Source organism: Cannabis sativa, chromosome 1, assembly GCF_029168945.1.
Source record: "Cannabis sativa cultivar Pink pepper isolate KNU-18-1 chromosome 1, ASM2916894v1, whole genome shotgun sequence".
NCBI classification, from domain to species: domain Eukaryota; kingdom Viridiplantae; phylum Streptophyta; class Magnoliopsida; order Rosales; family Cannabaceae; genus Cannabis; species Cannabis sativa.
Window position 1 is genome coordinate 21,977,120 of NC_083601.1, and position 18,757 is coordinate 21,995,876.

Consider the following 18,757-nt stretch of genomic DNA (forward strand, 5'->3'; position numbering starts at 1 on the left):
AACCACCCAGAAAACACAGAGGCAAAATTCACCATTAAAGACCAAGCTTTGAGTTCCAAAACTCAAACTTGGTTAAATCCACTAACATACATCCAAACCTATTTAATTCTACTCAAATAAGCATAATAACACCTCTGAAAACACACAAGAACATCCAGCAACTTCACAGAAACAAAATGAACCTTTTCTTTCAAAAATCACATATTTTAACATAGAGACTAAAAGCTTTGAACAATTCTAACTAACATGCTTCAACACAGCTCAATTTAACTTCAATTAACATGCTTTAACCCACATAAATTAACACAAAACCACAGCAGCAACAGCAACAATAAATCATGCAAGAATCATCACATTTTCATCAAAATTTCAATAAAATTCAAGAGAAAACCAAAGAGCTAACCTAGCTTGAAGAATGCTTGGCTTTGGATGAGAATCCACTAAGAAATCAAAGCAAAAATCCCCCCTTTGCACCCACATGCACAGCCGAGAGAGAGAGAGAGGAAAAGAGAGAGAGAGTTTTGAGTGAAATTTGGAAATTTTCTTTCTTTTTCTAACTTAGTGATTTTTTTGCTAAAAATGAAAATGAATAAACTATATGCAATAAACATTTCAGCCAAGAATACACATAATTAAATATTTATTTTTCAAATAATACACTCACATAAGACAAAACACTAATGGGGCAAAAAGACCATTTTGCCCCTCCACCATAAAATCATGAAAATCATACTAAAGGGGTATTTTTGGGACATTCTAAATTCCCGGCCATTCCCGACATTCCCAATGTCTAAAACCCGTCCCCAAATTACTAACATACTAAGTTGTGATTTCTACTGAGCCAAACGCCGAGTTCCAAAATACCGGACACCGGAAATGCAAAATATAAAAACTACTGATGACATAATCATGCATTTCTGAATTCCATAAATAACAGTAATAAATTATTTAAATAGCTATAAATAATTTCATAATTAAACATAAACAACTGCTAATTTCCAAATTAACTAAGCGGGCTTTACAACTATTCCCCCTTAAAAGGATTTCGTCCCCGAAATCTAACCTGAATAACTCTGGATATTGAGCTCGCATATCTGACTCTAGCTCCCAGGTGGCTTCTTCCACCTTACTGTTTCTCCAGAGAACCTTGACCAATGCTATGGTCTTATTCCGAAGGACTTTATCCTTTCTATCCAGGATCTGCACTGGTTGTTCCTCATAGGTCATGTCTGGCTGAAGCTGAAGACTCTCATAACTGAGTATATGAGAGGGGTCTGAAACGTATTTTCTCAACATTGAGACATGGAATACGTTGTGCACTGCTGATAAGGCTGGAGGCAATGCTAACCGATATGCCACTTGACCTATCTTCTCGAGAATCTCGAAAGGTCCTGTAAACCTAGGGCATAACTTGCCTCTTTTCCCGAAACGTTTAATCCCCTTCATCGGAGATACCCGTAAAAACACATGTTCCCCTACTTGGAACTCAACATCCCTGCGTTTCGGATCTGCGTAACTCTTTTGTCTGCTCTGTGAGGCAAGCATTCTAGCTTTTATCTTCTCTATCGCCTCATTGGTCCGCTGTACTGACTCAGGACCTAAATACTTCCTCTCCCCTGTCTCATCCCAGTGGATAGGGGATCTGCACTTCCTACCGTACAACAGTTCATAGGGAGCCATCCCTATCGTACTCTGATAACTGTTGTTGTAAGAGAACTCTATCAACGGTAGATACTTACTCCATGAGCCTTCAAAGTCCATAACACAGGCTCTCAACATATCCTCCAATATCTGAATTGTCCTTTCGGGTCGACCATCCGTCCGAGGATGAAATGCCGTACCGAATTTTAGCTTCGTACCCATTGCCGTTGCAAACTTTGCCAAAATTTAGAGGTGAATTTCGGATCCACTGTCCGAAACTATAGACTTCGGTACCCGTGAAGTCTCACTATCTCACGACATATAACTCTGCCAACTGATCCACTGTAAATGTTGTTCTGACCGGCAGAAAATGAGCAGATTTCGTAAATCGGTCCACCACTACCCAGATGGAATCATGCAAACCCGTGGTCCTAGGTAACCCGACCACAAAATCCATCGTAATATCCTCCCATTTCCATTCTGGTAGGGTTAGAGGCTGCAACAACCCTGCTGGTCTCTGATGTTCAGCCTTGATTTGCTGACAAGTGAGGCATCTCGACACGAATTCTACCAAATTCTTCTTCATACCGCTCCACCAGAAGTACGGTTTCAAATCTTGGTACATCTTGGTGGTGCCGGGATGCAGAGAATATGGAGTAGAATGAGCCTCCTCAAAGATCTCATTTCTAAGTTCCACACAGTTCGGAACACAAACTCTGGCTTTATACAAAAGCATCCCACTGTCTGACACTGAAAAGTCTTTGGCTTGACCAGCCAATACCTCATCTCGGATTTTCATTAACTCGGATCCGTCATACGAGCGACTTTTATTCTTTCCAACAGATCAGATTGCAGCGTCAAGTTGTGAAGCTGACCTACCACAAACTCAATGCTGGATCTAACCATATCCTCTGCTAGCTGAGGTGAGATCTGAACCATGCTAGCTACTTGCCCGGGACCCTTTCTGCTCAGGGCATCGGCCACAACATTGGCTTTTCCGGGATGATAGAGGATCTCACAATCATAATCCTTCACTAATTCCAACCAACGCCTTTGTCTCATGTTTAAATCTTTCTGAGTAAAGAAATACTTGAGACTTTTATGGTCGGTATAGATCTCGCACTTCTCCCCATAAAGGTAATGCCGCCAAATCTTCAGTGCAAAAACCACTGCGGCCAATTCTAAATCATGAGTCGGGTATCGCTGTTCATAATCCTTTAACTGACGGGAGGCATAAGCGATAACCCGATCGGCTTGCATCAATACGCACCCCAAACCTTGTTTGGATGCGTCACAGTAGACTACGAACTTCTCCTTGTCCGAAGGCAAAGCTAGTACCGGAGCAGTAATCAACCTCTGTTTCAGCTCCTGAAAACTAGCTTCGCATTTATCTGACCAGATAAACCGCTGATTCTTCTTTGTAAGCTCGGTTAGGGGCATTGAAATTTTGGAGAACCCCTCCACGAACCTACGGTAGTACCCAGCTAATCCCAAGAAGCTTCTGATCTCTGTCACTGTCTTCGGTCTCGGCCAATCCCTGACGGATTCAATCTTCCCGAGATCCACCTTGATCCCATCTTTACTTACAATGTGCCCTAGGAAGGACACCTGAGACAACCAGAACTCACATTTCTTGAACTTGGCGTAGAGCTTATGTTCTCGAAGCCGTTGTAGTACCATCTGATTGAGAGTACACGAGGATGTCGTCGATAAACACAATCACACAGATATCGAGGAAATCCTTGAATACTCTATTCATCAGGTCCATGAATGCTGCAGGAGCATTGGTTAGTCCGAATGACATAACCAGAAACTCGTAATGTCCATACCTAGTGCGGAAAGCCGTCTTCGGAATGTCCTCCTCTCGGATTCTCAACTGATGATAACCCGAACGGAGATCAATCTTAGAGAAGACCGTCTTCCCCTGAAGCTGATCGAACAGGTCATCGATCCTAGGTAATGGATATTTATTCTTCACCGTCAACTTGTTCAACTCTCTGTAGTCAATGCACATCCTCATAGATCCATCCTTCTTCTTGACGAACAAAACCGGGGCTCCCCAGGGTGACACACTGGGCCGAATGAACCCTATGTCAAGCAACCCTTGGAGCTGAATCTTTAATTCCTTAAGTTCAGCTGGAGCCATCCTATACGGGGCTTTGGAAACCGGTTCCACCCCTGGTGCCAAGTCAATCACGAAATCAATCTCCCGCTGAGGTGGTAACCCTGGAAGTTCTTCGGGAAAAACGTCCAAAAATTCCCGAACCACTCTGATATCCTCTGGCCGAATGGTATCTGGCCGAGTGGTGTCCACCACCACGGCCAGAAACCCTAAGCACCCGCCGTGCAACAATTCTCTCGCTGACATAGCCGAGATCACCGGGATCCGAGATCCCTGAACTGAACCCACAAATACAAACGGTTCTTCACTTTCCGGTTGGAAGACCACCATCTTCCTTTTACAATCAATGCTCGCCGAATATTTAGATAGGAAATCCATTCCTAAGATAATATCAAATTCGACTAAGCTCATCTCTATCAGATCAGCGCTTAACTCTCTACCATCTATCCTGATCGGCATAGACCTAATCCACCTATTGGAGATAACCAATTCTCCGCCAGGTAACAGGGTTCCAAACCCTGATTCATATCTATCAAAGGGTCTACCCAACTTACTAAAGACTCTGGCCGCCACATACGAATGTGTGGCCCCAGAATCAAACAGCACTGAATATAGTGAGTTGTTAACAGAAAGCTGACCTGTGACTACTGATGGGCTGGCATCTGCATCAGCCTGCGTGATAGCGAATACCCTGGCTGGAGTGGGTATCGCTGGAGCTCTCGGTGCCTCTGGTCGGAGCTGGGGACATTCCCTCTTGAAGTGTCCGGGCATGCCACAATGAAAGCATCCCTGACCTTTGCACTCGCCCCGATGGTGCCTCTTGCAGCTAGGGCACTCGGGATAGGAGAATCGGGTCTCATTACCACCAGGACGACTCCTGCCGTTCGGTTCCCCCGGAACCTCTTGTTCTGACTCGAGCCGCCGGAAGCAGTGGGTGCCCTCTTCCTCTGATCAATGGCCGAACCACTACTCCCCCTGCTATAGCCTGATGCAGGAGGGGTAGGAGCTCTGCCACTAATCGGAGTACTAGCTGATTCTGACATGCACCCCACTGCGCCCTCAGCTCGCAGTGCCTTCTCCACCATCTGAGCATAGGTGGTGCTGTCGTCTGTGGTAATCATCAGGTCATGTCTGATCTTGGGATTCAACCCGTCCAGATACTTCTCCTTCTTACTGAAGTCGGTCGGCACAATTCCCGAGGCTAACCTCGCCAACCGATCAAACTGAGTAGTATACTCAGTGACGCTCATGTTCTCCCGCTGGGTCAGGTGAACGAACTCTTTCCTCTTGGCGCTTCTGACCGCCTCATTGTAATATTTCGCGTTGAAGAGTTCCTGGAACCTTTCCCAGGTCATGGTGGTGACATCGTGAATCTGAGACACCATGTCCCACCATACCAGGGCGTCCTCCTGGAACTGAAACGTGGCGCACACCACTCTGTCATTACCGGTGACACCCATGAAGTTCAGAATTTTGGTGATCACCGTCAGCCACTGTTCGGCTTTCATCACGTCCGGACCTACCAGGAATACCGGAGGTGCCTGCTTCCGGAACCGCTCATATAAAGGATCCAATCTATGGGCCGCCACTACTAACTCGGCCTGGGCAGCAGGGGCAGGTGCCACTGGAACTATAGGCACTGGGACTGCAGGAGCACCCTGCTGCCTCAACCTCTGAATCTCGACGTCTTGCTCTTCGATCCGGGCTTGCATCTCCGCAAACCGTAACTCCCAGTTCGGGGCTCCCTGATCGAGTTTGGGGAGCTGGGCAGCTGTGGCGGGTTCTCATCACCCGGCCACGAGCCCCGCCTCGGGGACCTCTACCTCGGCCCCCGGCGGTGGGGGAACCGAGCTCCTCGTCCCTGATTCGACCCTACGGAGTTGCCCTGACTCCTGGTAGTCCGCCTGGCGTCCATCTGATTAGAACCGCCTGCGAAACCAAGAGTTGGCATATCAGGTCGTATTCAAGGCGAGCTTACTAATGCCGCTTAATTTGGAAATTAGAAATGAAACATGCGCCTATTCTACTATCAGGCTACTAACAGCTTCCTAACAGGCTTTTCTTTTTCATAACTGAATAAAATAAACTACTAAAGCGATAAAGGCTTACTGAACCGTGAACCGAGCTAACTGCTGATGATGATTGTACATGTCGTGACGATCTTCGGAAGACAACACAGCGGCTACGATACCAAATTGTAACACCCTAACTATCTTAGGCGTATTACGTGATTTTTAAACGCACTGTGCAGCTCGTTGCTAATCAACGAGGTTTATGGAAAAACGTGATTAATTAAAATTTTGCTTTTTGATTAAACTTGTAAAACATAATACAAAAGACTCGGGATCCCGATTATAAAAATATTTACAAAAAGTTTCACTGTTTAACTATTACATCAAAATAAAAGTCGTCTAACGACAGTTACAAAAATTCAGCCTTGCTGTCCCGAGGATCGTACGCTCCAGGCCTAACCGCCCCGACATGTACAATCTCATAAGCTCGCTCACGGTCCATCAGCTATAGTCTTGCCTTTACCTACACATGAACATAAACTGTGAGTCGACAGACTCAGTAAGAAAAGCATAATAATATCATACATAATTCTAACTGCCGTGTCCAACACGATACTGAGTCCCGCTACTGCCATGTCCAACATGGTACTGAGCTACTACTGCCATGTCCAACATGGTACTGAGTTTTGAACGTTCAGGGGATGGTACTATTGACAAGTATCCTCCTGATCGGTCGAACCGGTCATACTCCGGCTGCTGGTCATACTCCAGCCTGTACCGACAGGATAGGTCAATAGCACTGAACCACCAACCAAATGTCAGCCTGATCGGTCGAACCGGTCATACTCCGCCGTCGGTCATACTCCACTGTACCGACGTGACGGGGTTGGATGGTTCGAAGCCTAAATACATAACTAATGTAATCTAGCGAGGCTTCCTACATGCACGCTAAACATGTAATTCTACATATGCATACCGTTATACTAATCTTACCCGGATTCCGATTTCGTGTGTGCCGTCAACCCGACTGGAACCGAAGCCGAGCGGCGGACATCGGCTCCTAAACCATAAAAATCACAACGCTATAAGTGACACGCTAAATCACTTCCCGGGGACTAAAACTTGGAACTAAAAGTTTCCCTATCGATAAAAAGCATGGCAATACCCCTAAAAACCTAAAAACGAGGAAAACTAGGGTTCGGAAAAATTCCCCAACCGGCAGACCGGTTGCCCAACCGGAATTCCGGTTCTGGGAATTACTGAACCCTCATCTGGAATTCCGGATGCACAACCGGAATTCCGGTTCCTCGCAGGCAGCCAACTAAAATTCTCATAACTCGACCAATTCAACCCCAATTGGTACCAAACTTTCCGCACTCGTTCTAAACACCCTAAAGAACAAATCTAAGGCCTCAAAACTACCCAGAAAACACAGAGGCAAAATTCACCATTAAAGACCAAGCTTTGAGTTCCAAAACTCAAACTTGGTTAAATCCACTAACATGCATCCAAACCTAGTTAATTCTACTTAACTAAGCATAATAACACCTCTGAAAACACACAAGAACATCCAGCAACTTCACAGAAACAAAATGAACCTTTTCTTTCAAAAATCACATATTTTAACATAGAAACTAAAAGCTTTGAACAATTCTAACTAACATGCTTCAACACAGCTCAATTTAACTTCAATTAACATGCTTTAACCCACATAAATTAACACAAAACCACAAAGAAGAATAAAGAACAATAAATCATGCAAGAATCATCACATTTTCATCAAAATTTCAATAAAATTCAAGAGAAAACCAAAGAGCTAACCTAGCTTGAAGAATGCTTGGCTTTGGATGAGAATCCACTAAGAAATCAAAGCAAAAATCCCCCCTTTGCACCCACATGCACAGCCGAGAGAGAGAGAGGAAAAGAGAGAGAGAGTTTCTTTTGAAATTTGAAAATTTTCTTTCTTTTTCTAACTTAGTGATTTTTTTGCTAAAAATGAAAATGAATAAACTATATGCAATAAACATTTCAGCCAAGAATACACATAATTAAATATTTATTTATCAAATAATACACTCACATAAGACAAAACACTAATGGGGCAAAAAGACCATTTTGCCCCTCCACCATAAAATCATGAAAATCATACTAAAGGGGTATTTTTGGGACATTCTAAATTCCCGGCCATTCCCGACATTCCCAATGTCTAAAACCCGTCCCCAAATTACTAACATACTAAGTTGTGATTTCTACTGAGCCAAACGCCGAGTTCCAAAATACCGGACACCGGAAATGCAAAATATAAAAACTACTGATGACATAATCATGCATTTCTGAATTCCATAAATAACAGTAATAAATTATTTAAATAGCTATAAATAATTTCATAATTAAACATAAACAACTGCTAATTTCCAAATTAACTAAGCGGGCTTTACATTATTATTGCTATTATGTTAATATTATTATTATTCATAAAACTAAACCTAATAAGAGTCAGAATTGTATAGGTTTCATTAACCCTAAAATTATATCGTTCTATTCTTCCCACCTATCTGAGCAAAACTAACCCTAAAATTTTCAAATCATCTTTCCATTACATCCTTAGCCAAATCTATACCACTCTTCACTCTCATCTTTGATCACCATCATCTTATGTCTATCGATCCAAGCAGCTTGATATATTTGAGGTAAGAAACTCTACATTTACTTATTTATTGATCACAATAGGAGAATATTCGTAGGTCTCATTTTCTTATTTTTGAGAATGAAAGATGTCTCAGTAAAACTGCCATATCTCTTTAAATACTCATCCGATTCTCGCAATCTTGGTGTCTATAGAAAGCTTATTGAATTTCCCATAATTCTTATGAAGAAAGGTTTTACTGAATCGAAATTTATATATGTCAAAAATTAGTTTTTCTACGCTGTTTGTTGTAAATCGTTTTTTTATATTTTCTATATAAGTCGTCTCAGTAAAATTCAAATATCTCTCTGAATAATGATCCGATTCTAGCAATCTTGGTACCGTTGAAAAGATAATTCGATTTTCAAAATGTTTTATGAAGAAACTATTCACTAATTATTGATTATTCTAAGTCAAAATTATTGTTTTATTGTTGTAGTTCGAAATCCATTTGTTTCAGGATTTCTAGAAAACTGTTTCGGTAAAATATTTATATCTCTTACGTTATAACTCCGATTTTAAAGATTTTAGTGTCATTAGAAAGGAAATTCGATTTTCTAAAACTTTTATGAAGAGAGTATTATCTGATTTGGAATATTTCAGTATCAAAACTTTGTATTTCCGATGTCTACTGTGATTCGTTACTCCATATTCCTTCTCAGAAATAGTTTCAGTAAAACTATCATAACTCCCTCAGTTTTAATCCATTTTTAGTGATCTTTATATCATTGGAAAGATAATTGAATTTCCTATAATTTTTATGAAGGAAACTTTCACTGAATTCGTGTAGTTATTGGTCAAAAATAGTATTCTTTGATGTGCTCTAAGAGTGCGAATTTTAATGTTAGGGCCTTGACCCATGTGTTATTATAGGTAGTAGTGACGAGATAACAAGTTTAAGCAGCGAAATTTGAGGTAAGGAAATTAGATAGTTTTGTTTGTGTTTATTTGCATAAATTTAAATTCTTTATGTATTGGAATATGGTTTATGCTTTGTTATTATGAATATGTATGTGGTACTGAGAATGTGTGGTATGGACACAATATGAGTTTATGAATTGATATATTGATTAGGGTTGTTTCGACTTGTATATGTTGTATGTTGCATTCATATATTGTGTGTTGTATGCTGCAAGTTGTATGCTAACGTCTCAGATAAAGTGAGGGACCATGGTGGGGTATGATACGGGGTAAGGCCGTTGAATGTAGAGATACCCTACCCTGTATTTTTCTGAGTCGTGTATGAGATTATTATGGTGGGGTATGATACGGGATAAGGCCGTTGAATGTAGAGATACCCTACCCTACATTTGTCCGATTTGTGTATGACATTATTATGGTAAGGTATGATACAGCGACAATGCTGTTGAATATAGAGATACCTTATTCCATAGCAATGGTAGGGCTAAATGTGCCCAGGTTATTGTTGGGCCATTTAAGCCCAAGTTGTGTATGGAGTGGCTATGATACGCCACATTATGGTAAAGATATGATATGATTGAAATAATTATTATATGTTATTGCTATGATTGTGCTATGAGTATGATGTCAGGGTTGTGATCCCTACATATATGTAATGGTTTCGTTTAGTACAAATATATGGTATATGATATAGCTTTCCATATCTGGAGTTATTTAAGTTACAATTATGAGCTAAGGTATATAATATTGTTAAGACTGGATACGTTAATATCATAAAGAATCGTATTATTGTGAATTTTAAGATATGTTTAGTGTATTGAATGCTATTGTATGTTAAGCATTTCCTTACTGGGCTTTTAGCTCACCCCCCTTACTTTCCCCTACAGGCAGTAGATAGGGAACATTGAATGTAAGTTTGATGAGTTGGGTCAGTTCTGGTATGTATACTGCGAGGGGCTATGGACGAGCAAACGGTCTAGAACGCCGGTGGAGCCTTGGTTTTATTTTTTTATAGTAAAGTAATCTGAGCTCAGTGGGATGTTACAAATTTTTTTTCTTTTTTTTTTTTTTGCACTCAACTACTTATTTTGTTTTTAATATGAATGATCATTCACCTTTTTGCATATTAATTGTAAAACCCACTGTGTATTTCCAAACAGCTTGAATCTTTTTAGTTAATGCATCAAAATTAGTATTTTGTAAAATAAGGCAAAATATTGGGGCGTTACAATATAGTTGGGTTTAGTAACGCCGATTATGCAGGATGCGTGGATGATAAGAAATCCACATCAGGCTACATTTTCATGATGGCTGGAGGAGCTGTTTCGTGGAAAAGTGTCAAACAGACACTCACAGCATCCTCAACAATGGAGGCAGAGTATATGGCGTGTGTTGAGGCTACTTGTCAGGCAATATGGCTGCGGAACTTCATTTCAGCATTGGGTGTTATGGACTCTATCTCGAGGCCGCTGAAATTGTATTGTGATAATTCCGCAGCAGTAGCTTTCTCTAGAAATGTTAGAAGTACTTCCCGTTCTAAACACATTGACATAAAGTACTATTTTGTTAAGGAGAAAGTTACAGAGTCTCTTATTTCCATTGAATACACGCCTAGCACTGGCATGTTAGCAGACCCACTAACGAAAGGCTTACCCATATGTGTATTTTTGGAGCATGTTGCTCGAATGGGATTGTTAGGAGCCTAGCTTGTTGAGCTCAGTGGGAGTTTTTCTATTATGTATTGAACATGCTAGTATCTTGTATGGAATGCTTATGATTTGTGTTTTTTGAACATGCATAATGATATTGTAGTCACTTCTAGTTATTGTAGACATATGTATGTATATATGTGTTGTTTATTGAAGTGACAGGTACAAAAGGAGATGAATGCGCATAGTCTCAATTTTGTTGTACCTCATGCATGTTTGGTTTGATTGTTAATGATTGTTATTGGATTAAAATGTCTTCAAGGTCAATTCATACATAATATATGTATCCCATCGATATGATATTATGTACGTTTTATTTGGTTATCTTATATGTGGTAGACAATGTTATGGTAGTTGATTATATTGTCCAAGTGGGAGAATGTTAGAATTAATATTGTGGACTAATATAATCATAGGTTTAATACCATAAACACAATCATTAACTATGTGCCCAATATTTGTTCACTACCATAATGGGATGGTTAATAATCATATATTATGTTAGAGGCACATGAGAGCACCCTTAAAACTATAATTGGCCCATTAAATTATAGTATACCATTATTGGACCACTTAAACCCAATTAGTAAGTAACCCTTTAGGGTTAGAGGGGCATGAGATATATATATCTCTTATGTAAAGAAGTGATTTAGAGAGGTTAATGGTAATAGGTAGAGAAGAGGGGATAGCTCCACATTGTGTTCCTCTCTAGTCTTGAGATAGGATTGATTCTTGTTGGAGATTCTTGGACTTGGCTCACATGGATGCATCAATGGGAGGTATTTATGCTTATTATATATTTTTTGGATGCTCTAAATAAATACTTGGATCTTGGTTTGATGATTATGAGTGATGATGATTAGTTTACAATCTTTTATATTTCAATGCTCATAATCTGTGTTTGAAATTAACATGGGTAACAAATTAAAATTTGGATGTCAACTACGAAGATGAAAAGCATGCATGTAATAAGCAAGGCAAAAATATCTATTATTTTCTTAAGGCAACTAATAGGGTAAATTTATATATCATATTTTAGGTTTAGTTTTTAAAATTTTCTTAGCATTTTTATATATATTTTCGTTATTATTTTTATTAGATGTAGGGTTGTTGTATATTTAGGTTTCCATATGATATATATATAAATGGGTTAGAATTCTTCCTAGCGACGGATCATGTAGTTGGGTCAGCTCATTCATAAAGGGAAATTTACACCCACTACTGATTTTTCCCATTTTATTACATTTATACTGTGCCACGCTGGAAACAACATTTGTACTGTTTTTTTTTTTTTTGGCAGTTTACTGCCTTGAAACTTTAGCTGTGTAAGGGATTTATCATTGCCACTTATCATTCCAGAGTACATAATTCATTACCAATTGCTTCATTGCTTCATTTTTCCAAAATATTTTATTATAATAATAATAAAATAAGAAATAATGGGTAGTTGTGTCTCCCCACATCAAAATTTAAATTTTTTTATTTTATTAAAATGATTGATTTGGATGTGAGATGTGACAACTCTCACACACACTACTCAATAAAGCTAACCCTTTCATCAACTTTATCTATTTATTTATATTTTTCACTCTAAACAAAAACCATAACCATGTTACAATTCTTTTTCACCTTTCTCTGCAATCCCTTTGACTCTCTACATCCCTCCCCCAAGAAACCTCAACCTCTTTGTTGAAAACATGGAAGATGCTCTCAGAGAGTCCAAACCTTACACTGATAGACTCTTCTCTAGAGCTCGCCGTGTATGGTCATGGATCTTATCTTGGGTTTTTTGTGGACCAAGAAGAAGAACAAGGTAGAAAAAACACACACACACAACAGAATTTTCAATTTCAAATCATTACCCTTTTGTATATACAACTCAAGTTTCAATTTTTTTTTTGGGTTAATTTTGTTATTATTGATAATAATAATAATAATAATAATAATAATGGTGTGTGTGGACTATGATGGAGTTTTCTTCTTGTGTGGGCATCTGTTTGTTTGTTTTTTTTTTCTTTTTATTTTGTTAATGTAAAATTTGCCCACATATGAATGAGCAATAGTTATAATTTGGTTTGTGTAAAGTTGAAAACTTTAGTTTGTTTTTGTGTGTTTTATTATTTATCAAATCATGAGATGTTTGAAACAAAGTAAAAGATGCAAACAGCCAAAAGAAAGTTCAAAAGTCTCCCAAATCTGATAAGGTTTTTTTTTCTATTGTTCTTGTGTTGTTTTAAGAGTTTTTTCAAGTTGATTATATTTCCTATTTCTTTTTTTTTTCTTGCATGTTTTTTTTTGTTAGTCTTTTTAATGTTTTTTTATGCTTGTTGTTTATGTTCTTTAATTTTTTTTTTTTTTGTGTTGTTTTGGTAGTGTTTTCTTATGTTTTTTTATAGGATGGGAATCCAAGTACACCCGATCGAAATACTACCATTCCAAAGTTTTTTTATGCTTATTTTTTTATGTTCTGTATTTTTTTTTTGTGTTGTTTTAGTAGTGTTTTCTTATGTTTTTTTATAGGATTGTCACATTCTCTTGAAATAATTATGTTCTTTTTCCCATTGTCCATTGCTCTTTATGAGAACTGATATAGATTTCATGTCCTGTCATTTTTTACAATATTTCATTTATGTGGCCTTTTTTTCATATTAAAACAATAGTAAAATAACACTACAAAACAGTAATTTGTTGTTGATTTAGTAAATTTTTCTCTTTGCCAGATTTTATGGTTTTTCCCCGGTGTTTTCATGATTCTGGTGTTGATTTGTCCGTCCCCAACCACGAAGGAAGTGCCGTTTGTGCTATGTTACTGTTAACAGTATAAAAGTAAATATTTTAGGTCTGGACAGTATAAAAGAAAAAAAAAGGCTTGGACAGTAAAAAAGAAATAATTGCCGTGTGGCAGTATTATTGTAAAATTTGAAAAAAAAACAGTATTTTTGTAAGTTTCCCTTCATAAAACCCCTTTAATATCCAAGTAACTTAACCTATGTACAACCTCATGAATATCATTCCCATAGGTTTAGATATTTTTATTAGCCAACCTATAATGATGACCGTTTTGGTCATTCTGTAGCTATTGTCGGTCCCTGAAGTTCTAAATCAGTATTCCCTGGAGTTTTTCTTTATTGTCAGAACAAGTTTTTTAAAATAAAACCTTATTTATCTTACAATTTTAACTTCATATGCAACCTGTCTTCCTAGTACTCTTTATATAGTTTATTAGTGTTTAAATAATAGAGTTTGATCCTCAAAGTTTTTATGGTGATTTACTTAAGAATTCTTGTATTAATTTATGTAGCTCTCTTTTTTGAGATATAATCTAGAATATGTTTCTTTTATGATCATTAATTTTTTGCATCAAAAATTTATATGGAAGGTGGGTTTGTGGTGATGGGATTTGAGACGAAACAAAGTCATCTTATTCGTTCCTAGAAGCAAAATTGTAGAGGTATTTGCCAATCAATTAATTGAGATAGGTTTAATGTGTCATTTTGATTTCTGAGTTGACACATCTTCACATAACTACCTAATTTTATATTTAGGATTCGCCAGTAATTTTGTGAACAACTAGGTATATTAGGATAATTTGAATACATGTGGTGGTGATTATGCATTTAAAAATGGGTGCTATTGTTATAGTGTAGGCCCATTTTGAGAGGAGACGTTAAAAAGTTTGATGTCTCTATGAATATCAAGGGTGGCAACCTATATTTTGGCTTTCTTTTTTAGTAAAAATTTGTTTGCATCACAATAGGTGTCATATTGCTAGCTAGTAACTATTGGTGTAATTTAGTTCGAACTCTATATATTTTAATTTAATAAATAATATATAAAACTGCTAACCCCTCATAAAACGCCACATGCCAGTATAATGTTGAACACCTTAAGGTACGTAAGAATCACCAATGGTGACATTCTTTTAAGAGTGTCAAAAACTTTCACATCACTTAAAAACATATTATTTTATTTTATCTCTTTTCCATATTATTTTTGGCACTTTTTGTTTAAAAATAATCTAATGGTAAGCATCTCTAAAAATTATTAAAATAATATATATTATAATTTAATACATATTAAATAAATAATTTTTCTTATGATCAAATAATTAATAATAAAAAAAATAAGAAAGAAAAGACAAACAATGTTATGGTATATATGACATTCTTTTATAGCATTTTTTTTTTTCATTCCAATGGTAATCATCAATTAAAAAATATTAAAAATGTATTCATGTCATCAAACATCCTTCATAGATGCTCTAAGAGCATCTCTAATAATACATTATTTCACTAAATTGGTGTAGAATTTTGACACTATTTCACTTCAATAGCACACCAACTTATGCATCAAATTGGTATGCACCAATTTAATTCTACAGTACTATTAATGGAGTTGGATTTTGAATTTACACCAATTTGATGTATAATTTTTTTTTTTTTTGCATTCTAACCTTTATTTTATTTTAGGCTAATTAGGATTTTTTTCTCCCGAATTTTTACATGTACCAAATCATGCCCCCTGAACTTTTTTTTTCCGTTAAAAATTCCTGTTGAACTATTGAGATTGTTAAATTTAAGGACTTTTGTCTAATTTCATTCTGTTTCAGTGATTGTTTATGTACTAACCATGCTTCCCAGACTTTGATATCTACCAAATCATGTCCCTCGAACTTTGATATGTACTAAATCATGCCTCCTGAATTTTCATACATGTTAGAATTTTTTTACTAAAGTTGGACAAAAGTTCTTAAATTCAACAATCTCAATAGTTTAGGGGCATAATTTGATACATGTCAAAGTTCAGAGGGAAAAAATCTGAATTAGCTTTTATTTTATTTTAAAATATAATCGTACATTTTAATCTTCAAATTAAAATTTATCACAAAAAATAGTTTATTTAAAACACTAACATATTTAAAAATAAAAAATAACAATGAAAAAATACTAATACTAATAAACTCTAAGTTATAAAACTAAAAAAGACAACATTAATTCAGTAAAATAATAATTTAATAGTCAAATTAATCACTTGTGGATCTTAACCTAAAGAATATAAAAATATTGGCTATATGGACTTCAAATATTTTGAGAATGTTGATATTCTTGAGATGCTTGACATTGGTGAGTTCTTTTTTGCATAATCATTTTTTGTTCATTTTGGAATTAATAATCGTGTATATTAGGATTAACTATATAGAACTTCAATAATTTTTTTAAAACAAAAAATTATATTGTTTAATTGATTTAATACATATTTTATATTACTAAATTATTTTAAGATTTTAAATTCTTATTAGTAGCCCTGATATAATTTTTACTAATTATTTCATAAATTAGTTATTTTGAATTATAAATGTTATTAATATTAAATGGGAGATCTTTTAAGTAATAGATATTTATTGAGGACTATTAAGTAGGGATTGAGTAAAATACCTATTGATAATGATAATAATTTATAATCTTTGATTTAATGTAATGGCTCAAATTAACTCTTGAAAACTACACTATAATTAATATATTTATTTATAAATAACTTTGAATAATATTAATTATAAATTTAACTAAAAATCCAAACCTATAACTCCAGACCATAATGTCTACTAAAAATTTAATTTTAATTATATATATTTTTTAATTTTAAATTTATAATATTTTAATTAAATTTATTTTAAAACAATAACTATACTTATAGAAAACTCTAACATGTTCAACTTATAATAATCAATATAAGTACTCTTAAAACAATTAAAACGTCATGAGTTCAATCCTTTAAAAGTAATATTTTTTTTTCTTTATTTATATTTAATTTAAAATCCAATTAATTTAATAATTTCAAAATTTTATCATATTGTATTAATTAATTTACTTTTCAAAATTATAATGTTCAATGTATTTAAAAATTTTAGGTATAAAATTAATTATTTACTTTAATTACATTATTTATATAATCATGCATAAATTAATAGTAAATAATACATATTCATAATATATTTTTTCTTCATCAACTTAGTTCAATGTATTTAAATTTTTTAAATATTAAATTAATTATTTTTTTAATAACACTATATCTATATAAATTATGCATGTACTAGTTAGCTAGTAGTATACATTTATATAGTTGGAAATAGTTAATGCACATTATCCTATCTCTTGTTAAGTGACATGAGTTCAAGTCTTGGCACCTTCATTTAATAATTTTATACAATTTATTTTTTGCATATTTCATTTATTTCGTTTTTTTGAAGAGTTTTTTATCTCCTCTTTATCACTCTCAATAACGGTAATCATACAATCCATTCTGCACTATTTTGAGTGCATTCGATTTGTGCTAAGTGAGAATTTCATATTTTGGATTCAATCCAATCCACATAATAACTCAAATCCAATCCGCAAAAGTGGGGATTAGATTGGTTAGTTTTTAATATTAAATTACTTAATGTTTCTTAATTTTTTCACATAACTAATAACAAAATAAAAATAAATTATTATTATTTTATGTTATCAACAACAAATTAAAATAAATAAAACAAAAAATAGCAAGCACAAGGGAAAAAAATTATATGTATAAAGAAATGTTTAGTTTTATTTTACTGTGTGTAATTGCATAGCAAATAAATTACCACTGTGTGTACTTACATAACAAATATATTTTATAATAATAAACTATTATATTTGGATGATATTAATGTCTTACCACACGTTTTATAATTATCCAAAGTTGTCATAGACTACCAAATTTAGATGAGATCGACAGTAATTGAGATCGTTCAGATATTTTTTAGTGCAAAACTTTTCATCTATATTTATTATGTATTTTTATTTGACAAAATTTATATTCAATTTTTTGTTTGACAAAATTTTTCATTTTATTATTATTATTTCATGTGTTATTTTATTGTTCACTATTATACTTTATGTAATACAATTATCAATATATATATATATATTAACAAATAAAAATTTAAGAATTTCCACCACAATAATTATAAATTTTAAAAAATTTATAATATTAAAATTGTTCCAAACCCTAAACCCTAATATCACTAGATCATAAAATGTAACCAGATTTATCATAATATCTCTAGATCGAATTATCATTAAGTTTTATTTTGATAAAAAATCAATTCAGGGTCCTATTTGTACAATTTTAAAAAATATAGGGTCTATTTTGTCATTTAATAAAACAGAGGGTCTAATTGGTAACTTTTGTAAAACACGGTGTCTAAAATGGTATTTACCCATATATATATTAACAAAAAAAATTGAAGATTTCCCACCACAATAATTACAAACTTTAAATTATTATAGTATAAAAATTGTTTTATACTAATAATGAAAAAATATTGAAGAAATTTAAATTATTGTTTGGAAAAAAAATCAAATTATTCAATTAATTTAAAAACTTAAATTAAAAATAATAAAAAGCATGTTTTTATAAATGATTGAACTTATGACATTATAGTTGATGTAAGAGAATTTTACCACTTACACTATGATTATATTATTGATTGTATTGATTATTTTAGGATTAAATAACTTGAATATTTTGTACTCTTTTAGCTATAATTATTGTTGAGTAAAAAATAAAATTAATATATAAATTCAAAATTAAAAAATAATTAATTAAAATTATAATGTAAATAAGTAAGAAAAATTATAGGTTT